A 26843-nucleotide genomic window follows, 5' to 3' on the forward strand; every position below is an offset into this window, starting at 1 on the left:
ACCCTCAAAACGACGCTATAGAGCACTGCACACCAGAACAACTAGACACAAGAACAGTTTTTTCCCGAAGGCCATCACTCTGCTAAACAAATAATTCCATCAACACTGTCAGACTGTTTACTGAATCTGCACTACTATTAATCGTCTCATAGTTCCCATCACCAATCTCTTTCCACTTATGACTGTATGACTATAACTTGTTGCTGGCAATCCTTATGATTTATATTGATATATTGACCATCAATTGTGTTGTAAATGTTGTACCTTGATGAACGTATCTTTTCTTTTATGTACACTGACAGCATATGCACCAAGACAAATTCCTTGTGTGTCCAATCACACTTGGCCAATAAAATTCTATTCTATTCTATTCTATTCTATTCTATTCTATTCTAAAGCAAGCAGGACCAACTTTTGAATGTTTTTTTTAATTTTGTCACAACAGTATACACAAGCATCAACATAAAATAACTACATATCATTTAAGCATATATATGAGCAAAAGTATGCAGTAACTATATTGATTTGATATAATGAAAGGAAACAATAGGACAGGAACGGTAGGCACTTTTGTGCTCTTATGCACGCCCCTTATGTTCCTAATCGTTCATAGTCAGTCTGGATATTAAGAGAGAAAGAAAGTGAATAAGGATCCTTATTGTACTGCGTCTTGTTTATGTAAGCCATTTCCCCACTCATGATTTCCAGCGCCTTCTCACGTCACTAAATGAGTCCCCTCCTTTCCCTGCTGACTTTGGATCATCTGAGGCCGGCCGCCGGCTGTAGTGAATCCCCCGAGCCCGGCCCTTTGCCTCTGTCCGTCCGCTCGACTGGCTGCCTTTCTGGGGAGGCTTTAGGGGGTGGCAGCCGGGCGGAGCCTGAATCTGAGGTAGAGCATGGAGAGAAGTTGGGGCGGCAGTCGAATGGGGTGGGCGACGGGAGCCGGACACTGGAATCGGCTGTCCTGACGTTCATACTGGCGAGGGTGAGTGAGCAGCTGCCTAAATGCAAGGAAGATGGGTCCGAAAACGAAGAAAAAGGGTTGTGGTTGTTGAAAGCAGGACCTCGCTCGGTGGTATCTGCGGAAGAGAAAGAAAGTGCAAGAGTTGTTTTTGTATTTGTAGGGAAACTGGCCTCGAACATTTAGAGTTCCTTAGCCAGCCACTTTCTAGCATAGCGTGTTAAAGGAACTTCACTGCGTGTCGTTAGCTGTAGTTTAGCATGTCGCGTGAACTTACAGTACTGACTTGAACAAGTTAAGAGTCTTGTGTGAATGCACCAAAGGGTGTTTCCAACAGAAGTAGGAAGCGAAGCCAGAAGCCATATGTCTTCAATGTATGGTGCCCTGCATCTTAAATATGTATATTTATACGTGGAGGTGAGTGAGGAAACTAATACACTTTTTCAGTGTCACATTTGTGTTTAGCTAGGTTAGTTTTACTGTTCTTTATCTTGTACTTTCGAACTGTTTGTTGAACATCCCGGAATGAAAGCGGAATTGAGTATAACATAGCAAATAAATAAATAAGTGGAGAAATGACTCACATTTAGGGACTGAACAGCCTCCTGGGCAGTCTGCAGATATGTTAGGCCAAAACTCCCAAGAGTTGGAGTTTAAGCACATCTGGAAGAGGCCAAGTTAGGGAAAGCTGGTGCAGAGGATATGAGATACAGTATTTACTGTAGGCAAAGGCTGGGTTGCAGAAGTCTGTGGGTCCTGGAGAGAGAAAGAGCTTGCAGTGCATACTGGACTTGATGGAGTTGTTTGGTCTTTCAGTCTTTTTCTGAATCCCTGACAGGATGAGATGTGAGGATGGACAGTGGCTAGAAAAGCAGGCAAATGGAAAAGCTGATATATATATTGGGTCTATATGAGGGGATCTGAAGGGACAGGAAAAAGTCTTGGGGCTCAAAGATCTGATTGATAATTGCCTGAATCTGATATTGATATTGAATCTGATCTATTTCACTTTAGGAAGAATTGCCTTAAAAAAATATTTGGTGTTATGGTAGTGCCTGCTCTTCCACATCTAAGGATTTCTCTTGCATAAGTTTTTCTGTGAAGCTTCTTTTGAGTACATAGAGTTCTCTCTATGCAGAGGTTAATAGGTTCCCTGGCAACCTTTCCTTTTCCTTTCAAAATATTTTTTCTTCCCTGCCTCACAGCCACTTAAGAAAAATTGGCTGCCTTGAAATCAAATACAAGCAATACTCTGATCAAATGAAAGTCTAGATTCACTCCCCCCCTCTGTCCCATTGTCCTATATTATATCTATTTCTGCTTTTTTTTCTTTTTTCTTTTGCTAGCATTTTTGGTTAGTCTTATGCTGTCTGGATTAGGCCCACTGTTTAAGGCATCTCTGTTTGGGGCACCCAGTCCATACTTTCTGGATATCAGCTTTCAGCCAAGGATGCAGTTAACAGTGAAAAATGTGGTTGAGAATAAGTGGGATTCCCCCCCCCCATTTGTTTGAGAGCAGAGTATGTAGTTTGAAGTAGAGGTTTCTCATCTATAAAATGGAGGGAAACTGTCCATGATTATTTCTAGTTCTATACTTGTTTATTCATCAGTAATTTCTCCTAATTGTCTGGACTTTATTTTATCCCAAATAAATACTTCTGGGACTACAACTTTAAAACAGAAGAGAGTTTTATTGGTTGCATGTATGGTTTCTAAGCCCACTACGTTCTGCTATGCTGCCTCAGATAGGGTAGGAGCTCCCTGGATTAGATGAAAGAAGAACATTAGAAGTACATGCTAAAAGTATGCAATCCCAACAAAATCACCTTAGATGTGATTGTGAAGGTCATTTCAAATGCCTGGCTAAAGCAACCAGACACTTATGTGAGAAAGCAGCAGTATATGAAAATGCTGGAGGCAGATAATCACTTTAGTGACAATGGCAAAGGCATAATTTCATACTGTGCTAGAGAAGGCAACAATAAACTATTCCTGTAGTTTACAAAAAACTATGAGTAGCCAATATAACATGATAGATGATATAGTGTTGAATTATAGCCCCTGAGATTGGATGGCACTGAAGAGGCTACTGAGGAAGAGCAGGGGATATCTCAGAGTACTAATTATATTTATGATGTATGATAGTAAGATTAAAGCTTTTGGGAAGTATAGTTGCTGATGCTGCCATGTAGGAAAAGAATCCAAAGTTGCAAAGACAGAAATACAGTCGGTGATGGAACATAAGAACCATGAACGTGGGAAAATTCAACATAGTTAAAGCTAAAATGAATCATTCACTGATATCTTAGGAATCACCAAACTGAAATGATCCAGAATTGGACACTTTCAGTCAGAAGATTTATTATTTATTATTCAGGACATGAAAAACAAAGAAGGAATTGATTCATAATCAGGAAGAATACAGCAAGGACAATACTTGGTACACTTCAATCAATGACTGAGTAATATAAAATAAACTGTATGGGCAACTCTGTGATGTGACACCTACCCAAGTTTATGAACCAACAAATGATGTAGCAGTAGATAAATTTTAGGAGATATATGGTCAAATTCAATCTGAAATGGATAGAATAGGCAAGCAAGATATGCTGTTTGTGATTGGATATTTGAAGTTGAAAATATAAAGGAGGAAAATATAGCAGGAGAACATCATCATTTTTTCCAACCCAAAGATTTCTTCATTGCTGACATAGCCTTCCAATAGCCAAAATGACTGTGCAATACCGGATGAAATATAAATAAATCAAATTGACTATATTTTTGGCACAAAGAGAGAAGAACCCAGTTATAGCAAAGCCATAGTCAGGGACTTACTGTGGAAGAGATAATAAGTTGTTCATGTGCAAATTACACACTGAGTTAAAGCAAAAGAAGAAAGCCAACTAATTTTGATATATCTATGAACACCATCATTTTCAAGAAGATCAGGAATCATTCTGAACTACTGAATTACTAGAAGATGAAGTTAGATTGGCATTCCAGTCATTACCAAATTGGAAGGCTACAGGAATTCATGGAATATAAGGAAATATGGGAAACAACAGAAAAAGATCCAGTAAGGATCCTAACCAAGCTCTGGCAACAAATCTGGAGAATGACACAGTGCTTTCAAAGATGGGAAGAGGTCAGTCCACATACCATTACCAAGGAAAATGGCTGTGTGCAATTTGCAAACAGAGCAGGGGTGAAATCTAAAAATTTTCCCTACCGGTTCTGTGGGTATGGCTTAATTGGTGGGCGTGGCTTGGTGGTCAGATGACTGGATGGTCGTGGCCAATAATAATAAAAATAATAATAAACAAACTATACAAAACAATAAGAGGTACCAAAAACCAGCTTTCACACTTTACACACACACACCACAACACAACTGACTCACACACAATGTAAAAGCAGCTGCACTTCATCCAAAATGGCCCCTGCAACAAGCAGGAACCTCATACAGCCACAAAAAGCTCAAAAACCAACTTTCACACTTTACACACACACAACACAAGTGGCTCACTCACACACACACACACAAAATGCCACATACAGCTTTGTGAGATTTTGTGTGTTTGTGTAGTTAGAGTGAAACACTACAGAAACACACCAAATCTCAGAAAGCTGCACAAATATTTTATTTTATTATTTTATTAATATTTTTTAGATCAGAGATCTCCAATCTTAGTAACTTTAAGGTTTGTGGACTTCAATTCCCAGAGTTCCTAAGCCAGCAAAGCAGGCAGATTAAGTTGCTGACTGAGGAGATGGATTGCAGGCAGGCAGATTCAGTTGCTAGCTGATGCAACTGATGTAAAGCATGGCTTTCCCAGCCCGAAAGGAGCAGTTAATTAGGTAAGTGTCTTATCGCAGCCCAGAACCTCTTAAAAGGAGGTTTTCTACAAGCTCTTCAGCTGAAGAGCTTGTAGAAAATGTTTTTTTAAAGGTTCTGGTGATGAGGAACTCAGCTGGGATTGCCAGAGGAGCCTTTTAAAACTTTTTTTTACAACCTCTTCAACAGCGGTTGTAAAAAAAACTCTGTTAAAAAAAAGAGTTTAAAGGGTTCTGACGATCTCAGCTTTTTTTTTTTACTTTTAAAGGCATGTTTTCGGCTGAAGAAAAACTGGTTTTAAAAGTAAAAAAAAAACCCTCTGATGATGGCATGGCTCAGCAGGGGCAGGGGTCGGGGCCAGGGATTTTTGCTACTGGTTCTCCAAACCACCCGCCACCATCACTACCAGTTTGGGCGAGCTGGTCCGAACTGGGAACATTTCATCCCTGAAACAGAGTATGCAAACTATCAAACAATATCTTTCATTTCACATTCTAGCAAAATAATACTTAGGATCATTCAGTGTGGAATAAAGCCCTAGCTGGAAAGAGAGATGCCTGATTTTGAACTGGTTTTAAAAAGGCTGCTGCACACTGAACAGTTGAAAAAGGTAAAATTAGTGAGTGTTTCATTGATTATAGAAAGGTCTAACTATGTCTACCATCTCAACCTGTGGAAAATGGGAATTATATAGCCTCATGGAAGGGTCATGGAAGGGAAACTGATCAGGACAGAACACAGACTGCCTCCAGGTTGGCAAAGGAATGAGACAAGGCTATATATTCTCTCCTTATTTATTTGGCTAATATATTGAATATACTGTATATTCAGATATGCTGGATTGGAAGAAGATGAATGTGGTTTTAAAATTATAGGAAGAAACATTAATAACATGCAGTGTGTTGATGACACTAACTGAAATGCAAATGATCTGCAAACTCTAGTAATAAAAGTCAATAAGCACAATAAAAAAAGTTTATAAAGAAGGCCAAATTAATAACAAATAGAAGAATTGTCTGAGACCTGACAGTGAAGAGACTGAATTTGTGGACAGCTTTTGCCTTTTAGAGTTGACTGCCAATAGTAAAGAAACTGCAGTTAAAAACTGTGCTGCAGTTGGTCTGAAGATCTTGGTGACACATTATAGCATCTGATTCTTTTCTACCTACAGAGATCTGAAATGTGCAGGCAATCTTTTTTTCCCTATGATATTCTATGGAAACACAAGTTGGAGTTTGAAAAAGCAGTACAGGAAAAGTATTGATGCTTTTGATGCTCGTGTTTTCCCGAAAATAAGATGGCTCTTATTTTCTTTCAAGTCCCAAAATAAGCACTAGGGCTTATTTTGGGGGGTGTCTTCTTTTTTCCCATATATGAGAGGCCCACTTCTGCTTGCTTGTGGTGGGGCAGGGGGGTAAAGCACCCACACTGGCTTACCTCAGGGCCCCCGCAGCCAGGCATCCACATTCCAACACTTCCTTTGCCTTGTGGCGGTGGCTCTAGTGTCCGTGTCCAGCAGGACTTTACATGACCACAGCCCACTTCTTCTGCTTGTTCGTAGCTGCAATTGAGCGATGTGCCGGTGCTGAAGGCATGAGGTAAGGTGGAGCTGCCCCAATGCCCTGCACCGGCTTACCTCAGGGTCCATCCACACCCTGACACCTGCCTCACCTCGCAGCCGCGGCACCAGGACACCACTCAGCCTCCTGCTCCATTGCAGCTGCAAGCAAGCAGAAGTGGTCCAGCGGCCAGGTGAGCTCCTGCTGCACATGGTTGCCAGTGAGGCAGGTGTTGGGACATGGATGGCTTGGCTGTGAGGGTCATGAGGTAATCTGGTGCGGGGTGCGTGGGGCAGCTCCACCACCACCACCACCAGCCTCAGCTCGTGGCCATGGCACCACAAGCAACCTGATGGAATAGGATTGCATGCTGCTGTGCAGGCTCTTAAGTAGGGCTTACTTTGGGGTTAGGGCTTATATTAGGCACACATGTAAAAACATGCTAGGGCTTTTAGTTTTGGGATAGGTCTTTCAGGGAAACGGTATTTGTTGTGGAAGAAAACTCCTGAGAATAGCATGAATTGCCAAGATAACTAACAAATGGATCATCAAAGAAATCAACCCAGAGTTGTCACTTGAGGTTCAAATGATCATATCATGGACATATTATGCAAAGATCCATCTCTCTGGAAAAGGCTCTAATGCTAGGAAAGATGGAAGGAAAGAGAAGATGACAACAAGAGGAGGCAACAATATGGATGGACTCTGTTATAATGGCAATGAATGCACCATTGGAGGACTTGAAGTAGAAAGCTGGGAACAGATTATTCTGGAGGAAATTTATTTATATGGTTGTTAAGAGTTTACATTGGCTTTGATAGCACATAATGTATTAATGGACAAATTAAGAAAGAAAAACTCCTCAACATAATTTTCATAAGGAATGAATGTGTTTACATTTGTTCTCTTGCTTTTGAAAAAAAAAATTACTTCTTACAATTAATGGCAAAATTCAAAGTACTTGAAAAAGTAATGTTTAAATGGTACTTCTTGTGCCTAGATATTTGGAAGTGAGGGTAGTTGTATTTCTGTTTGTTTTTCCAGGCCTGCTACAAAAGCCTGAGAAAAAGAAATGGCCAAGATGGCATTTTTATTGGATACAGTCTTGTTAACAAATATACCATATGCAACATTTCAGAGGAAATGCTTTTCTTCAGAGCTTGTAACTGAAACTGTTTAGAAGCCAGTGGCAGATTCTAGACTGACAGCAGCTGCTCAGTGGTTTCCTCTGAGTATTTGGAGTATGATTGGATATTTCTGTAATATAATACTTAAGACTTCAAAGCCTGTAGGAATTTAAGGGTGGGAAAGAGGTAAGGGAATAGTAGGAGCTCCTAAACTGTATGTGATTTAGCTGAAGAGAGAATAAACTTCTGGCCTTTCTCTTGGCAAAAATCCAGGAGTTTTTCTGCATTTTGTGCTGTGTATAATCTCTTATAGAGAATTCTGTCTGTGAGGCCAGTGAATGCTGGCTGGGGAATTCTGGAAGTCCACATGTCTTCACATTGTTGAGGTTGAAAAGCTCTATGCTAGGCTATCCTAAGTTGTGGGACTCACGTTCATGGATTTCACTGGGCTTTATGTTATGCCTTGAAACTGGTGTAGAGAACCAGAAATGAATTGCATGCAAACAGGGGAAGAATTAGTGGAACTTGCACACACACAAACCTATTTGTCAGTGTGAAAGAAATGTGAAGAAACAAGAATCTTCCCCTGGTGAACTCTGATTAACTGCAGATGAATGTCTGGCTATGATTCTAACTGGAAGGGTTTTGTTTTGTTGAAGGGGGACTTGAAATGCCGGTGTGGAGGACAGCAAGAGAGTTCACCTTGAAACTACAAGTAGTTTTAACTCTAGAAGAATGTGTCCTCTCTCATTTTTCTTCAAGGACAAGCATCTTTGGTGGTTGTCCATTAAGGTCAAATTACATCTGTTTTGTATATCTTCCCTGCCTGCCTGCTTGCCAAGCATGTGGTATGAGATGCAAAATGTAGTAGTGGTGATAGAACTCAATTTTCTAGGCACAATTTGAATCTTAATGTTGCCTAGAGGGAAGGAGTCTCAGATATGTTTCAGAAGAGACAACAAATTCCATTAGGCTGCTGTTAAAATTAATTGCTTGTGCTTTTAACTTGTGTGCCCAAACTAACTTTCCGGGTAGAGAATTCTACAGTGAAGCAGCCAGATTTAGAGTGCACGTAATTATAAAGTGGAAGAATGATAAGATTGATGGAAAGTAGAGAAAAAAATCTTATTTAATAAATAAAAACTATTTTGATATCTAAATTGCACTGGTAGAAAGAAGGAAAAGTTGATGAATTTTGAGGAGTGATTTAGATTTTGCTTATGTATGCTATGATGCTGCTTAGCTTTCATTTGGCAACTGGATAGGGAATGTAGAGCGATATAGGATTGATAGCTTATTATGAAAACCTGCTAAGATGACAGTTTAGGTTTATCACAGGACGCACAGATAAAAGAAATAGAAATAGAATAATAGAGTTTGAAGGGACCTTGGAGGTCTTCTAGTCCAACCCCCTGCCTAGGCGGGAAACCCTACACTACTTCAGACAAATGGTTATCCAACATTTTCTTATAAACTTCCAGCGTTGGAGCATTCACAACTTCTGGAGGCAAGTTGTTCCACTGATTAATTGTTCTGTCAGGAAATTTCTCCTTAGTTCCAAGTTTCTTCTCTCCTTGATTAGTTTCCACCCATTGCTTCTTGTCCTGCCCTCAGGTGTTTTGGAGAATAGCTTAACTCTTCTTTGTAGCAGCCCCTGAGATATTGGAACACTGCTATCATATCACCCCTGGTTCTTCTTTTCCTTAAACTAGACATAGTTTAAGAGTTGCATTGATGTTTTGCTGGAGCTTCTAAGTTTTATTTTTTTCTTGATGTTTGAGGAAAAAGTCAGAAACAGGGTGCATAGTTCACTTTCAAGACCTAAGACAAGAAAAAGATCTTTGAGTAAAGATTACAAGATTGTACTCATTGGATTTCTGAATATGGGATTTGTGTTCCAGGTTGAAAGGAATTGTCTTGTTCTGTACTTGACTTTATTAGTTTAAAACAGCCCTCTCTTTTGGCTGAAAGGTAAACGTTTTGTTTCTCCTGTAGATTAGGAATTCTTTACAATTAGACCTAAGCACAGCAGATGTGATTGACAGAAGAATGCAGATTTTTTAAAAAAATCAAAACCCACATTTTGAAAAACAGGCTTTCTTCTCTCTTTTCTTCTGTATTTTTTCCTCTTGTCCTTCATATTCCTTATACAGTATTTGTATTTGCTGAAAATCAGATGGCTGACTTGGAGAGGGATCTGGGGGTGATTTCTGTTTGATGGTCTGTGGAGAATTGTGTGTATATATAAAAAAGCCTTCTCCAAGCTATTGTTCAGCAAACGTATGGAATATTACAGCAGTCATCCCCAGAAAGAAACATCAAAACAAAAAAGGGGGAGGGGAGTATAGCCATGCTGGAATGGGAATAATGGGAGTTTTACTTCAGCAGCTTTCCAGAGCACTGATTTGACAGAGGTTTCATTTACTTACAAACACTCTCCTTAAAAGCAATGCATTTAGTAACATGGAAAATGCTCCACCTCCGTGTTACATTTAGGACTAGCAATTTGCTAAATAAAAGCCGTCTGTCCTTATTATCTGTATGCTGCCTTATGTCATGAAACAGGTAAACTTTTTAAATGAATGAGCAGTATATCATGTACTTGGTTGCTACCTTACCAAAAACCTAAAGCCTTTTTCTTTCATTTTGCCTTCTGGCTGCCAAAATGGAGGTTTTATACTGCCTGCTTAATTTTGTATGACACTTCTTTCTTTGTGGCAAGGGAAAAAAAAACTGGGATAGTTGTTCTGACTATCCAAGGGGAGTGAATTATGTAGTTACAGCAAGGCTTTCTTTCTGTGAAAGCCACTGAATGGCTGAGAAAAAGCACCCATCAAACCATATAACCTTCTATTCTGTTTCAAGGCAGTTGGCCGCTGTGATGGTAACTTCAGGGAAATGAATGTCAGGCTATTTTGAAGCTTTTTACATACTGACAGCCTTGGGGCTGTCTTTGCAGTTTGTTACTGCCTTGTGTAGTAACACTATAATTTACTTCACTTCTGCTTCTGTTACATGTCTCTAGTTCAACAAAGGTGCTCCTTTGTTTTCACTTGCCTGTTCTGTTTTGAAATGCAACGTTAATATTTTTAATAGAAGAGGATATGTGTAGCTCAGGGTTGAACTTTGGAGTCCTTGGTGCTCTCTGAGCTTGTTTTCTGGCAGATGTTTCATTACCCAACTAGGTAACAACATCAATGTGATAAGTGTGGGGTTTGCTTCCTGTTTATGTACAGCAGCTTGCCCTGCTAGTTTTGGTGTGGTATAGTTCTTTACAAAAAATATTTTATAATTTTACCAAATTGTAATATTTGATGTGAGGAAAGGGGACAGCAATTAAACTTCCCAAATGCTTTCTGGAAATCATTTAAATCAGGGGTCTCCAACCTTGGCAACTTTAAGACTTGTGGACTTCAATTCCCAGAATCAAAGAAGCAAAGCTGTCTGAGGAATTCTGGGAGTTGAACTCCACGTCTTAAAGTTGCCAAGGTTGGAGACCCCTGATTTAGATCCATTAGGTGTTTGTGTTGGATCATTCAAATTGGTTTCCCTAACCCATAGAAATCATAAACTATATTTGGATCAGGCTGTGATCTGACCAAGCCAACAAGGTGATGGAAATTCTTTCAATCTCCAGCTCATATAATATCAGCTCTGAGACAAAAATAAACTATGTATGACCACTTAATGCATTTCAGACCCAAGATCACTTGAGACAAACTGATCCCCATGGGGGTTGAAATCTCTCAGAAAGCAGCTCCATGAGCCCAGGGAGAGGTCCTGCTGGACTGCAAAGTGAATGGTTCACCAGTAGGGATCCCAAGGCACTTAAATATTGGTATCAGGAACAAAGTCCTGGATCACTGGAAGATGTTCCTCATGATCAAAGCCCCCTCTTTACCTCCTCAATATACAGAGCTTGCTGAAGGACTTAAAACACACTGTTTTGAAGAATTACAGGTAGTCCTCAATTTACGACCAGAGTTGGGACCAAAATTTTCATTGCTAAGACAGGCAGTTGTTAAGTGAATCCTGCCCAATTTTATGACCTTTTTTTTGCCACGATTGTTAAGCAAATTACTGAAGTTGTTAAGTTAGTCATATGATCATTAAGAGAATCTGGTTTCCTCCACTGACTTGCTGGTTGGGAAGGTTGCAAATAGGGATCACATGATCCAGGGATGCTGAAAACACTTGCTAGTCACCAAGCATCCAAATTTTGATCGTGTGATTTTGGGAATGCTGTGATGGTCGTAAGTGTGGGGACTGGTTGTAAGTAATTTATTTAAGTGCTATTATAACTTCAAACTTCATAAATGAATGGTTGTAAATTGAGGACTTCCTGTGGTGAAAAAATGGAAGGGCCATAGCTTAGAGCAAGGAGGAATTTGGATGTAAACTGTTCCAAGTTCAGCTTGGAACATCCTCAGATAAGATTGAGAAACAAAAGAAAACAAAACTCAAAACTCTGGCTAGCCTCTACAGTGTGTGATATCAATAGAACAATAATATCACTTGGTATAAACCTTACACTGCATATTAAAAGTTATTTGTGTTCTCTGCCAGCTATTTTTCAAAAAGAAAACAAATGTAAATCAGTAAACTTCCAGAAGAGTGAGGGGTGGGATTTGGAGGGATGTATGTGAAATGAACCAATTGGATATATTTTGGTGAGCCAGTTTGTTGTAGTAGTTAAGGCACTAGGCTAGAAACAGGGAAATTGTGAGTTCGATTCCATCTTGGGCACAAAGCTAGTCACTTTCCTTCAGCCCTAGGAAGGAAGCAGTGGCAAACCACTTCTGAAAGACTTTGCCCAGAAAACTGCAAGGACTTGTCCAGGTAGTCTCTGAGAATCAGCATGACTGAACGGAAGAAAAAAATTGCAAAATGGGATTTTGCTCTTCTTAAATTGAAACTTCCTGTTTACTTTAGAGCACATCAGTATCAGGCCTGTGAATAAAAATAGATCTAGTTTCACATGCTTTGTAATTCCTTCTGTAGTTAACTCAGTAGAAAATTGATTCAACTATGCATACTAAGATTTTATTTTTTTATACCATCTTGTTTTGTTTTTACAAATAACTCAAGGTAGTGAATATACCTAATACTCCTTCCTCCTCCTATTTTCCCCTACAACAACCACCCTGTGAGGTTGAGTTGGGCTAAGACAGAAACATGCCCAAAGTCATCAAGCTTCTAAGAGTCTGTATAGAAAAAAATAAGCATTAATATTTTATATATATCATATATATCATATATATCTTTATATCAGGGTAGGCTCGTATATGAACAACAGACATGTAATACATTGGTATTTTTTTCTATTCCAGAGCTACACGTGTAGTATTTTAATTTTGACTTCCTGTTTTGTATATGAAGCCTTAGTACTATATTGTTAGTATTAATACTTCGTGAGTACTAACAATCTTAGTATTGTTACGGTTTCATGGGTTTGCAGAAAGTACTATATTGGTCTCCCACTTGGTATGAAATGATATTTTGTCAGGGGGTGGGAGAATTGTATCTCAATAGAATCCCTGAAAACAGAGCAATAATTATATCTGGTTAATTGCAGTTTCCTCCCAAGTCTAAATAAATAGCAATGAGAAGTGGTCACAGCTTCTAAGGAAGATGCTGTTTTTGTGGGATGCACAGATGGCACAATACAAAGATAACTGAACTAAAAAGAGAGTGTCATTCTAGTTCAGAAAACAGCAGGAGAAAGAAGAACTGCTCTGTGGGACCAGTTACCCTGATAGAACATGATACAACATGATGTGCTTGCTTCCAGGTGGTTGGCCAGAGTTTCAGCATGGCTGATTTGAGTGTAAAAATAGGGAGAAGCATCTGTATGGTAAGCCAAGGCAGAACTCCTTTTTAATGGTCCTAGAGCAATTCCTCCACTCCTCCTTAAATGGATCTAGGTCAGTCTGTTTCTGCTGCTTTTGTTGGAATTTTCTTGCTTTAAAGTGGTTCAGTGGTTAGTCAATGTGTCCTGCCATTCTCAGCAATAGATCACTGGAGCTTGTGTCTTAGGTTACTGTGCCTGGGGGAAATTGTCTGTAACTAATTGTTACCTTATGTAGGAGGGGGATATCAGGGTCTTGGATTTAAGGGCCTTTTCCTTCAAAATCCCAGTTTTGCTCAAAGCGATACAAGAAGCCTAGACTTGCTGGCTGTCATTTGTGATACATTTAGGCATTTAATATTATGCTTTCTTAATCTGCCCTAAAAGATTTTAAGAGTGGTGAGTAGTCACATTTTTAAGAACTCAATTTTAGTAAACACATAACTACTTATTTCTAAGTCCTTCAATTTATTTTTTAACTTGTTGGTAAGGTAAGGAAGAAACTTCTAGTTTACAGTATGATGAACTTGTAGTAAAGAGTAGCCTTCCAAATTTGTGGTTAGCAATCTGCAGTGCTATATTTAAAAAACTGTATGTGTTGGAAAGGATAGCTAGACTCCACTCCATCTCACCCTGCTTTTCCAATGCTGATTTCAATCTTGATGTATTTAAATTAGATAGTAACAGTGGCACTTAACTTGACAAAATGTGAAGAATGAGAAGAGAGTGGAGTTCAATCAGTAGCTTCTCTCCAAAATAAGTAACATTTTTGATGACAGAGATAGCAGTGAACAAAACAAGCCAGAGCCGTAGGAGGCACATGGTAGTAACAATATGTGTGGTGAGGCAAAAAGTAACATTCATTTAAAATTACTAGCTTCTGAGCATGAAAAAGTATAGTTGGGGGTCAGTCTGGAGATAATGCTCTTTTAAAATCAATGGGATCTTGACAGATCTGTACCTTTATCTGGGTTGCAATGCGGCTGCAAGGTTTACTTTAGATACAGCCCTAATCCTGTTAAATGTGGCAACGAGTATGTGATAAGAGAGAATTGGTAATCCACCTATCAGTTACCTCTCCTCCACCATAAGATAATTTTTCCAATTTTTTCCGTGGTAGCTGATCTCTAGTGCAGAAATTGCTTTATAAACATCTGATTAGACAAACCCATTTTTGTGCATGTAAGACAAACTCTGCAGATTTATGTATGAAAAAAAAAAGGGGTGGGGACAAATGAAAGAGAGAGCCAGTGAGTGAAAGACAACGGATTTCAAATTTAAATATTTTATTTTCCTGACCACTCTTTTTGCCAGCTACCTATTTGGAATTTTGAAAGCAGGTAGTGCTTATGCTCACAAAATAGCTGCCATGGTGGGGGCATGTCCAGTCATGAAACACCCGTTTATCAAAAGCAACATAGAAGGCCCAGATTTTGGCGATGCCTCTGTGTAATATTGTAGCAAATACATATTATTTTGGTGCTCTGTTTGGTAATATGCTTAGATTTCTATTTTGAAGATTGTCTAGTACTAAAGAAGATACATGAAGGCACATTGCTGTGAATACCGCATTGATCTCCCCCTATTGGAAAATTAAGAAGGATAGAATTGGGGTCATTCTGAATTTCCTCTTACGTTATTCATTGGAATAAAATTGATGATGCCTATGTTTGTATCCAGAAAGTTGTATGTTTGTCAAGGCATCACAACCATTCTGAAAACGTGCAAGTGTCCACTTGAATGAAGTTTGCTTCCATGCTATACGTGTAGTCCTGAGACTGAACTGAGTAATGGAATCCTGGGCTTCTAGTCATTTGGAGGAAAAAATCTTTAGAAAATAAATTGTTCAGCTATGTAATGAAAACCATCCCAAATAAGTTGCAATAATAGTTCAGTAGTTACTTGACGCTGTTGTCTTTGTAAAGAAAGTGCTTAAAATGGCTTCCTTCAGTTGTAGAATTTTTGTTTTTGATGTCCTGCTCCTGCTCCTAGTTATCTGCTTATGTTGTCTCAGGTCTTTAGATAAAAGGAGCCTTTGGTATTGTACTTCTACATAAAACCCTGTGGAAAATGTTGCTACTTTCCCCTTTAAATGAAGTTTGTTTTCCTCTGAGTCTGTAGCTGTTTTCATGCAAGCCTAAACATGCACGTGGTCTGTGTAAAACTCCAGTCAGAGCCAGACAAGATTGTACTCCTTCATCTGCTGGGCAGGAACAGGCTCAACTGCTTTCCCGGGCTCTGATTAGAGGGTCCAGTCACGTAAGTTTGCTTACTTTGAGGCCTGTTTCTGCACTCTTCGTTTAAACTGCTTCTTGTGGAGCAAGAGTGAGGTAGTGCATTTTTTTCCTACTTCTCTTCAGTGATCCAGCAGCCATCTGGATCTTTGCAGCCCATATAGATTTAGATTTAGATTTATTTATTTGTCACGCAGTATATATAAGCATAAGCATGAAATAACTAAACAATATATAAGTATGTAATAACTATATTAATTGGGATTAATTAATTAATTAATTAATATTATATTAATATTATAGGGGAGAGAACAGACTATTCTTTTCCTGAGTGGTAGAAAACTAGATTTATGAAAGCTGAGAAACGTTTCCATCTAAGGAAGGGCAAGATTTGGATTACTTGATGATTCCGTGATCACAAGAGAATCTAGTGGCAGGCACCATACCTTCTGATTGGTCACTAACAGCAGTGGATCTTTTGGCTGCTTCCTGCAAAGATTCACGCATGATCACTTAATATGGTTCCACTATAATTGGACGATTGGTTACAAAAAAGCTTGCAGGATGACAAAGTTTATTGTTGTGCAATTTGTGAAAGGCGAAATCTGATGAAAGCTACGGAATGGTAGCTGTACTAACATCTCATTGAAGTGGGCTCTTGGGACATCACTGAACACAGAAAGTTGCAGGTTAATTATTGAGCAACTCCAGGCAGAACTATAAACTCACAGCTAGAAAGCTTAGAGAGCCAGTACTGGTCAATGTTGATGGTATGAAAGTTTATATTTGACTAAGTATGAAGCAGTTGCCTTTGTTTTTTATTACCATGCCACATTCCTCTTGAAAAAGGATGGATTACTGAAAAGTCGTATAAATATAATTCCTCTTCTAGCAAAATTGGAGGGAATTCCTATCATGTCTGTTGTTGATTTCAACATCCTGGATGCTTTTAATACTTGGAAAGTTCTTCATTTTTTTTTCTTGCAGCATGAAGCCTTGCAAAGCATGCCTGGCTTACTATTAATAATTCCACTTAGCAGGGGGAAAAAACACTGCTAGGAAATAAGACCTGCCTTCTGAAGAGACGGCCCATTGGGCCTGGTCTGCACTTCTTAGATCACCGAATTGTAGTTAGATCTTCCTAAGTGCATGCACATGCTTACAGACACACACTCAATAAAAAGCATTTTTCCTTATTTATAGACTATCTAGTTAAGCTTTTTTTTGCCATATTGAATTTTGACACTGAGGAATTTGGTTTTTGTTTTTATGACGTTTTAAAGAAATGAGCATCTACCTGCCAGCTGAGCTAATAAAACCCAGACATAGGTTTTACATCTTAGAAGTTAAGCCAGAAAACGATAACAATTCTAGGTGGGGGCTGTTTATCTCTTCAAGGATTATGCAACATATGGAAATATATGATTGCCTTGAAGGTAGCAAACATGGGAGGAAATTGATTATCACTAGATAGTCTATAAATAGTCCATAAATAAGGAAAAATGCTTTTTATTGAGTGTGTGTCTATATGCGTGTGCATGCACTTAGGAAGATCTAAGTGACCAGAAGGGCTCACCCTAAAGTATGTAAAAAGTATTGCTTACTTTGCATTCAACTCATGCTCAATTGAAAAAATAGCATAAACATACTAAGAGACAATCCATACCACCAGTGTATACTCTGTGAAGCTAAGATACTGATTTCACCAAATTGGGTTTAACACTTAAAATGAGCAACTGAGTAACATAACCCAAAATGTGATCAAAATATAAACTGAAAGCATACATAGTGAAATACTTAAGAAAAGATAATGTTTCTCTGAAATGGAGTTGTCAAATTTTAACTGGAATCAACAAAAACTTTAGCGAGACTACATGAACTCTTAAGGATATAAACATACAGTACATATACTGTATATACATATCAAGTCTTAATTACTTGACCTGCATTTGATTTTGTGAGAAAAGCCAGGCTAGTTCATCTATTCATTAAGTAGTAGAGTAACCTTTCCTACTTCCGTTTCCTGATCTAACCATTACACTATCATTTGGATGGAGTCATACAATTGTCTGTATAATTCTTAATTTAGTGTGAGTCTTAAAATAAATATGCAGCAAACATTCTCACATTTGCACATTTCCCTAATCCGCAGCCTCTTTCACTTGATTATTCCACAAGCATCATTTTTCATTCTTCCTCTTGTAAAATTCCACGTGCATACTTTTTCATACCAGATGCAAAATTACTTCCCCTGGAGGTTGTTCTATTTTCTTTCTGGTTTTTTTTCCCCCCCTACCTTGTTTTTTTCTCCATGCCCATCCATATTTCTTCTTTACCTTTGCAAAGATCCCTTTCCTACTGCAGAATATTTGGACCACTATCCCTCTGGCATTTATTTTGCTATTTCTGAATGCAGCGTTTTGCAATAGTTGAAATATTCATAGGAATTTCAGGCAGTCCTAAGCAGAGTATATTATATAATCTATTTCTCAAAAAAAATGAGGAACAGGGAACACGTCAATACCATTATTTCCTACAAATGAGAAAACTCCAGACAGAGACAAAGACGTTTTATTATATAAACAAGGCAGAAGAATATGTCTTTGAACTCATAACCAGGCAAAATGATCACCCACCCCAAGGAAATAGATAACTACTTGTCCTCAGTACATTACAGAAATTATAACTAGCTATGCTCATTAGATTTGGATCTAACCTTCTTCCATGAGAAAAAACACATGCTCTGTGTTTACTTCTCACTTCTCTTTATATCTTGACACCCCATTATTAGGTCAAAGTAAAATACACTGAAAAGCTCCCATCTTGGCCAGATGGCATTTTAAATGAAAGGGTCTTGCATATTACTTATTTCCTTACATAGAGTTCCATGATTTTTATATGCTCCATCCAACTACTTACATTTTTTTTAATAAATAGCACAATTTCTGATACTTGATTGAAATGAATGATAGAGAAACCTCAGTAAGAAGCGTTGGTTTTGACACAACAGTTTTAACTCAGAGGCTAATATATAAAATAAGGAGCACAAATGACTCCCAGGGAATGTGTCTTTTAGTATAAAGTACAGAGAACTCAAAGAAAAGGGGGGGGGAAGCTTATCAACAACAGCCCAAACGTGGTTGTAGGACTTGTTACCTAGTCAGGTAACAAAGCATCTGCAAGCAAAGAACCACGATGACAGAACATCAAGAACTCTACTGTGGTCCTTCATTTGTAAACATACAAAAGGCTCCCGATGACATTGTTTCTCATTTGTAACTCTTTTCTCCTATTGTTATTTTAATCCCTTTTCATTCTTCTAAAAGTCTATGAAGGAGAAAACGATGAAATAGCTGTACAATTGATAACAGTAGGAGCCATTCTTCTGGCATCACCAATTATTTTCCTTCTGTTTCTTGCTGCCTCCATGTCTCTCCTGCTCCTTTGTTGAGGTCTTGTTGACTTTTAGATTATGAGTTCCTTTCTGCAGGGAGGCTGTCTCCTGTTACTTAATGCCATTTGCATCGATGGTATGTCATGTCATGTCATGTTATGTCATGTCTTATCATATAAAAATAGAATAGATAAAAATCAGAACGGCATCTTAAGGGACCCTCAGAAGCCACTTTCAGTGCAGCATAAAAATGTTCCTGTATAAGAAACGCATATGTAGAAGTTTTAGAAGCTCTTTGGCATCTAACTTTGTGGTATAGAATAGGACGAGATGCTAACAATTCTACAATGGTTGTAATAAAGACGACAGTAAAGAATTTTTTTTCTCAATTTTCAGCTGGCAAGCATATGAAGCTCTGAGTTCAGGTTCCAAGGCTTTTAGCTTTAGTTAAAAGTTTAAATAGCATTCCTCAATCTGATAGCAGCCAGATGTGTTGGACTTCAGTTCCCAGAACTCCTAGCCAACCTGGCCTTTGGATACTAAAGATTTATACATCTGGAGGACACCGGATTGGGGTAAACAATGATATAAAACAGGCCGTAGGAAAATTTGGCAAATCCACAGTGAAGATTTAACCCAAGAAACATTCCATGCTGAGCTTTGGCAAATGTAATAATATAATGAACTTAGTTCTGAGAATGTACAAAATGTATTTTTCTTCGCTGTTGAATAACCACTATTTACCACATAAGATATTATGCAGAAGGTTCTCTAGAGTACATGGTCTTCCTGGAGGTAACATCTACTGTAATATATACATATTTTTAATATGACCACTGGGCAGTTAAGCTGCTTGTGGTTGTTCTGAGTCAAAATAGAAAAGACAAGTTCACAGGATCTTTGGCTAGTATTTGTATTGTATCTTACTGTAGGAATTAGATGAGAAAAATGCTACCAGTAGGTAGATGATGTCTGAAATTGGGCTGGTTTACTGTAGCTATTGTGATCGCAGAAGCCAAATTTTAGTGTCTTGGAGTGCAGGTTTGCTTCTGTTTCAAATTTTACTGGCACTTACATGTCTGCTTGTTTCCCATTTGCCCAGCTGTATATTTCTAACAGAAATATCTCAGGTCTCCAGTATCATCTTCACACAGAGAATGGATTTCACGGAGTTGTCCTATAATTTCTTTTGAGTCAGGAGAGTGAGGAGCATTGCAATTAAGAGATACCGTAACTTTGTTAAACTTTTTTTTTTTTTAGCAAAGAGAATATGGGACTGCTCAACTGATCTTTACTTGTGCATACCAACCGATGCACGTGCCTTATTTTTATTTTGCTAGGGGCATGAAGGTTGCTTTTCTTATTGAGTCAGGCTTTTAGGAGTCAGGTGGCTTCTTTGAGGGAATGTCCACTTTGAGAGAAACAAAATATTACACTAAGTATCGGGAGTAACATAAGGAGCTGCCTTTGATGTTTAGCACTTGCTAGTAGAGATACTGAAATCTAAGATTCTAAATCTTGCTGGCTGACTGGCAAAGGGCTAGGACTTGTGCAGAAATGTTCCATCTCCTCCCACTCCATCTGGCAGTATGTTTGCCTGCCAAAAGGACTTGTTTCCGCATCTCTGTTTTATTTTAAAAAAATTCCAGACTCAGAACTTGAAGCAGAAGAATGCGCCTTCCTGGAAGCAACAAGTCTACAGACCCTTCCTCTGCTCCAAACTCTCCTCAGGGGAAATTGCTGCTGTTTTCTGGCTGTGGTCACAAAGGGCATCTACGTCATTCCTATACCGAGATGATATTACCAGTAACTCGATGATCTTCAGATCAATGCGGTGAGAGAAGGGCGTGCTTTCCTTGCAGGCTGAATTTTTTCCAGAACAGGCCCAACTGGTGCACATGTGGGAGGCCCGCTGAACACGGCTTTCCTATCCTCTCTGTTGTTTTGCATGGGATGTTTTCTTGTCAGTGGGACAGGAGTGTTGATGAACCACAGTAGTGAGCTGGGACATCTTGAACTTGAAGTCGGAGTCTGCAACCGACTGCTTATCTCCATGATGCAGGAGGCTGGAAGCATTGTGTTTAGTTGGAATGGGCTAAACCTAGATTGAAATCTTTTATTCAGGGCTGAATGATCAGCAGTAGATTGGTAAGGCTTTGTCTCCAACTTGTTAAACAATTACAGATCTGCTTTTTCTCACTTAAAACGATTTAGAATTGTTGCTTTGGTTAGATTTAGATTTCCCATTATTGTGTGGCTCACAGGAAATAATAACTAATTGGCTTCTCCAACCCCCATACCCAGTGGTGGAATTCAAATTTTTTTACTACCGGTTTTGTGGGCGTGGCTTGGTGGGTGTGGCAGGGGAAGGATATTGCAAAATCCCCATTCCCTTCCCACTTCTGGGGGAAGGATATTGCAAAATCTCCATTCTCACCCCACTCTGGGGCCAGCCAGAGGTGATATTTGCCGATTCTCTGAACTACTCAAAATTTCTGCTACAGGTTCTCCAGAACCTGTAAGAACCTGCTGAATTTCACCCCCGCCCCCGCCCCATTGGCCCACAGTTCAAACCAGTATTTGAACTGGTTTGCACTATGGATGTCTTTGTTCTTGGAACTTACACAAAAGATTCAGCACGCTTGAGTCTTCTCATGTCTGTTTTACTGTAAATCACTCTCAAACACTACAATATCCTCTTCTGGTAAAAGAAAACAAATGCACTAAAAAAACTACGTTATGCAAATTAATACAAAGCTTACGGTTGTTTAAAAAAGAATGAAAATTAGAAAAGAATGTAATTGCATCATAACCACATTCACTTTTCATGTCCCGTTTTAGTTATTTATCTGACTTGTGCTGCATTTTTTCCACTATAGTTTTTGTAAATGCAATTTGATCTCACCTGTGATATGACACAATTTAGTTTCTTTTGAAATGCTGGGTGAACATTTCCATCATCCATTTATCGAGGACACTTGTTGAAGCAATTGATTTTATTTTTTATCGTCTGCATTGTTGTGTTGTAAAAGAACAAAAAAAAAACCATTTAAAAAGAAAGAAAAAGGAACAGAAAGGAAGAGTATTCCAGTGTTTTGGGAAGAAACAGTTGGCTCCTGTAGAGAAGCTGGCTGTATCATGCATTCTTGTCATGGAAACAATCCTGCCCTTTCATGGACTCTGAGCATGTCCCAACAGAAGCTCTGCTGTGCTACAATTCCATGCCTCCCCCATATTTTTGTACTGTGAAAGTAGCTTTAGTTTTGTTCCACTTGCTTTGTTGCAGTTTATTTAATGCAGGGGCTGCAAGATAAAACTTCAGTTTGCAGAGATTGCCCAACAAAAGAGTTTAGATTGGAATCATCTCCTGAAGGTGGCCACAGTCATGGTTATGTGACTGTGTGGGGTCTTTGGCTTGCTTATATACTTGCAGCAATTATTTTTTTTTAAAAAAATTTCCTTTTCAAGAGATTTTGATACTATGGCTTAAATCAGGCTGGCTGAGGGATTCTGGGAGTTGAAGTCCACAAGTTGTAAAGTTGCCAAAGTTGCAAAGGTTGGAGACCCCTGGCCTAAATCACAAAGTAAAGCTGGCTGAGGAGCTCTGGGAGTTGAAGTCCACAAGTCTTAAAAGAGCCAAGTTTGCAGACTCCTGCCCTAGTCTAATGTCTTCTATGATACAAGTTCCCCATAATCTGCCATAACTGTAAACTCCCATTATCTTCCAGACAGTATTACAGTGTAGCCAGGGGTGAAATGCTACCGGTTCAGACCAGTTCGATAGCGGCGGGTGGTTTGGAGAACCGGTAGCGACAGCAGTGCGAGGCTCCGCCCACCCTCCTAGTCATTGTTACTTCCTAGTTTTAACCAAGAAGTAACCTGTTTTTTTACCTTCTGCGCATGGGCGGAAGGGTTTGTGCATGCACAGAGCGTGCACGTGATGCGTGACATGTGCATTTCCGAACCGGTAGGGAAGGTAAGTAGATTTCAGCCCTGAGCATAGCCCAACAAATCTGAGAAGCACCTGGTTAGAAAAATATTAACCGGCAGCCATGCCTTTCTAATTTGGGAAATGGCACATACGTTTCATTGAACTTTAGTTTGATATATAAACTCTCTTGGGAATTGCTTTGGATTTTTAGCTATACATGTCAATCTCACTATGGTATTAAAATATTTCTTACCGCATGCACAGCAAGTTACAAAACTTTACAATGCAGGGATACAGACAGTCCTTGACTTACAACCACAGTTGAGGCCAAAATTTCTCTTGTTAAGTGAAACATTTTTAAGTGAGTTTTGCCCCATTTTACGACCTTTCTTGCCACAGTTCCTAAGTGAATCACTCCAGCTGTTAAGTTAGTAACACGGTTGTTAAGTGAATCTGGCTTCCAAATGGACTTTGCTTGTCAGACGTTCGCAAAAGGTGATCCCATGACCCTGGGACCCTTCAACCGTCAAAAGTACATGCCAGTTGCCAAGCGGGCAAATTTTGATCACATGACCAGGAGATGCTGCAATGGTTTTAAGTGCGAAAATGGTCATTAGTGACTTTTTTCAATACTGTTGTAACTTTGAATGGTCACTAAATGAATGGATGTAAGTCGAGGACTACCTGTATTTGGCACAATGACAATAGGAAAAGTATTGCAAGAGAAAAATGAAATTGTGGGCAGGGAGGTGATGATTTTTGAGTAATTAAAATCATCTTTTTGGGTATGGAGAACCTTAGCAAGTTTTTGTCAGAGTACCATTCCTGTCTAACCAATTAGCTTCAGACCTTTGTTTATTCAGCACTGTCCTTCTTTCTAAAAAGAATTCAACAATAAAAATAAGCTCCAGATGTAGAACACCCCACTCAGAACATATCAAGCTGCATATGACAGGATGGAATCTATCATGTGCCAGTCATATAGCTAAAGCATGGGAAAAGTTAACTCTTCACTATCTGATACAGGCGAACCATTCAGCCTGCAGGAAGGCCTGTGTGAGAACAGTGTTAACCATTCACCAAAAAACAAACAGACAAGGGAGTCTAAAGCATCTCTCTCAAATATTTCAACTTTACCATCAAAGTAATACCACATCTTTTAAAAATATCAAAGCGGGGTGAAATGCTCCCAGTTTGGACCAGATAACTCGACCCGGTAGTGATGGAGGCGGGTGGTTTGGAGAACCGGTAGCAAAAATCCCTGCCTTCCCCACCCCCGCCCATGCCCAACTGAGCCGCATGATCATCAGAAGTTTTGTATTTTTACTTTTAAAAGCATTTTTTCTTCAGCCAAAAAAATGCTTTTAAAAGTAAAAAAAAGCCTCTGATGATCGTGTGGCTCTGCTGGGATTGTCAGAACCTTTAAAAGCATTTTTTTTACAACCACTTTGGCAGAAGAGGCTGTAAAAATGCTTTTAAAAGGTTCTGACAATCAGGCAACTCAGCTGGAATCATCAGAGGAGCCTTTTAAAAGCATTTTTTCTTCAGCCAAAGAGGTTGTAGGAAAAAATGCTTTTAAAAATAAAAAAAAAAAGTTGGCCACCCACCCAGTCACATTACCCCACCGACCCACCAAGCCACGCCCACAGAACTGTAGTAACAAATTTTACATTTCACCCCTGTATCAAAGCAATCACAGGGAGGTAAATATCAGCACCTAGTCAGAGTTGAGCTGGCTTGGAATTTTAAAATGGGTATTTTGCTGACAAATAACGACTGTGGAATATAAGAGCAATAGGCAAGCAACATAATATAATAATAGAACTTTGTTAAAATCTATCTGATTAAACTTATTAGAACATAAACAGAGTTTTAAAGATCAATAGGATAAAGTAGAGTAGAGAAGTAGGAAAAATAGAGTATATTTATAAGCTACTGAAATGCTAAAATAAAAACAGATGCTAAAATAACCCATGCTGTCCATGGGTTCATATAATTACCTAACATTTGGCATAGAAATCAAAATGCAATCAGAGAAGCTGATATTGTGTAAACTGTATGTCACCTTTATTCAATATAGCCAACTTTTATCTTTAAAGGAGAAGTGTTGAGAGGAAAGAACTTCATATTTTGTTTTTTCCTCTTTCATTCTGAAATGCACACAATTTGTTTTCCTGAATAAGAAGGATTTTCACCTTTCCCCCCTTAAAGCAGTGGTTCTCAATCTTTTTTTCACCATGGACCCTCTTTAAATACTTTTTGTGCCAATGGACCATGGCTAGAGACCCCCAAGACTTAACTCAAGGTTTCAATCATAACATTTCTTCAAGCTTTTGTGTACCCCCTGTGATGACATCGCGGCCCCCCAGGGATTCACGAACCAAAGGCTGAGAACCACTGTCTTAAAGCAAGGGTCTCCAACCTTGGTCCCTTTAAGACTTGTGGAGTTCAACTTTGCTGGCTTTGCTGGCTGAGGAACTCTGGGAGTTGAAATCCACAAGTCTTAAAGGGACCAAGGTTGGAGACCCCTGTCCTAAAGTATTCTCAGATTACAGGCAGTCATCGAGTCACAACAGTTCATTTAGTGACCATTCAAAGTTACAACAACCTAGAGATTTTGGGCTCAAGTGTGGTCATAAGTCAAGGACTACCCATATTATACAGGAAAATATGAGTACAACTTGCTCTTCCATGCTTTGCCTAAAAATCATGTAAATCATCCTTCCTCAATTTTTTGCTAGCTGAGAATTCTTGAGGTTGTCCCAATATATCTGAAAAATGAGATGGAAAGAAAGCAGTTGTAGATTTACTTGACTTTTTTTTTTTGCTTGGCAAATTGAAACAATGTGAAACCAAGAGGTCTTATCTTTGCTTATTGTTTTTTAAGAATTCAGGCAGCTTCCATTAGTAGCTTTGAAAAAAAGAATTGGGTTTCTTTTGAGGCTAACCATCTTTTATATCAGCTTCTGCAATATTGTGTGTTCTGATCATTATGATCTTTGCATAAAGTGGAATCTGTGATTACTTTGCCTTGGGGACTTCAATCCAAAGTGGATTCCACAGAAGCAGCTGTCTGGGAGGGAAATTTAAGAGGTGTGTCCAAAAACCTAGTATTACAATCATAAGGAGAATATCAGTGGAGGAAATATATTTATCCATCTGATAAAGACTCACTATAGTAACAAATGAATTAAACTGGAGAATGTAGCAACAGCAGGAAGACAGCACATTATGCTAATAGTGAAAATTTTAACTTTCCGGGTAAAACCTTAAAGAAGGATTGCTATGAAAGATTATACAGCATTCCAGTTTTTGCATAGACAGTATTTGCCAGAGTTTAGGCACCTTGATCAAATTTGTATACTTAATAAATTTCAAAATGAATAGAAGGTGATAGATTCTCTGCAGGGCATAAATAAATCTCTCTACAAATTTTAATACATATTTATATTTTATTTTAACATTTGTAGGCTGTCCCATTGGCAGCAGATTCAGGTAATATATATGATCAAAACAAACATAAAAAGCCGAAATACAAAAATACTGCAAACTACTATTTTGAAAAAAAAATAACAATGATAAAACTAAAACAAAACTAAGAGTGAGCATATGCTAGAATAAGATTGCTGTATACAAAATACAGTTGTTTAAGAGTCAAAATAAGGAAAAAATATAGCAGATACAAAGAAATGCACATCCCTGAATACCTCCTTTGGCAGAGGTAACAGCTTTCAAGCATTTCCTATACCCTAAGAGTCTCTCTAGTCTTGCTTTTGGAATCTTTTCCTTACTCTTCCTTGCAGAACTATTCTAACTTAGAAATATTCTTATAGCTGTTTGTGCTCACTGCATCTTTAAATCTTTGATGAAGCATCCACAACTATTGTCATTGGCTTCAAAATAACAAGGCATGACTAGGTTTAATGTTTAATGTTGTTTAATGTTTATTCAATT

At 38.7% G+C, this 26843-nt stretch overlaps 1 protein-coding gene across 7 annotated transcripts in view; it reads left to right on the forward strand.

Moving 5' to 3' along the window:
- The first annotated feature begins 812 nt into the window (after positions 1-812).
- The window catches only part of LZTS2 (leucine zipper tumor suppressor 2), a 72972-nt gene continuing 46941 nt past the window's right edge, over positions 813-26843 (forward strand). Inside the window, exons 1-2 of one of the 7 annotated variants that reach the window (XM_058187555.1) lie at positions 813-985; positions 20608-20792. The gene's annotated coding sequence lies outside the window, so the exon portion shown is untranslated. Of the gene's footprint in view, positions 986-15504; positions 15590-15640; positions 15661-20607; positions 20793-26843 lie in introns of those variants that run through there. The other 6 variants (XM_058187554.1, XM_058187553.1, XM_058187559.1 and 3 more) reach the window with 6 other exon arrangements.

Source organism: Ahaetulla prasina, chromosome 6 (assembly GCF_028640845.1).
Source record: "Ahaetulla prasina isolate Xishuangbanna chromosome 6, ASM2864084v1, whole genome shotgun sequence".
Taxonomy (NCBI): domain Eukaryota; kingdom Metazoa; phylum Chordata; class Lepidosauria; order Squamata; family Colubridae; genus Ahaetulla; species Ahaetulla prasina.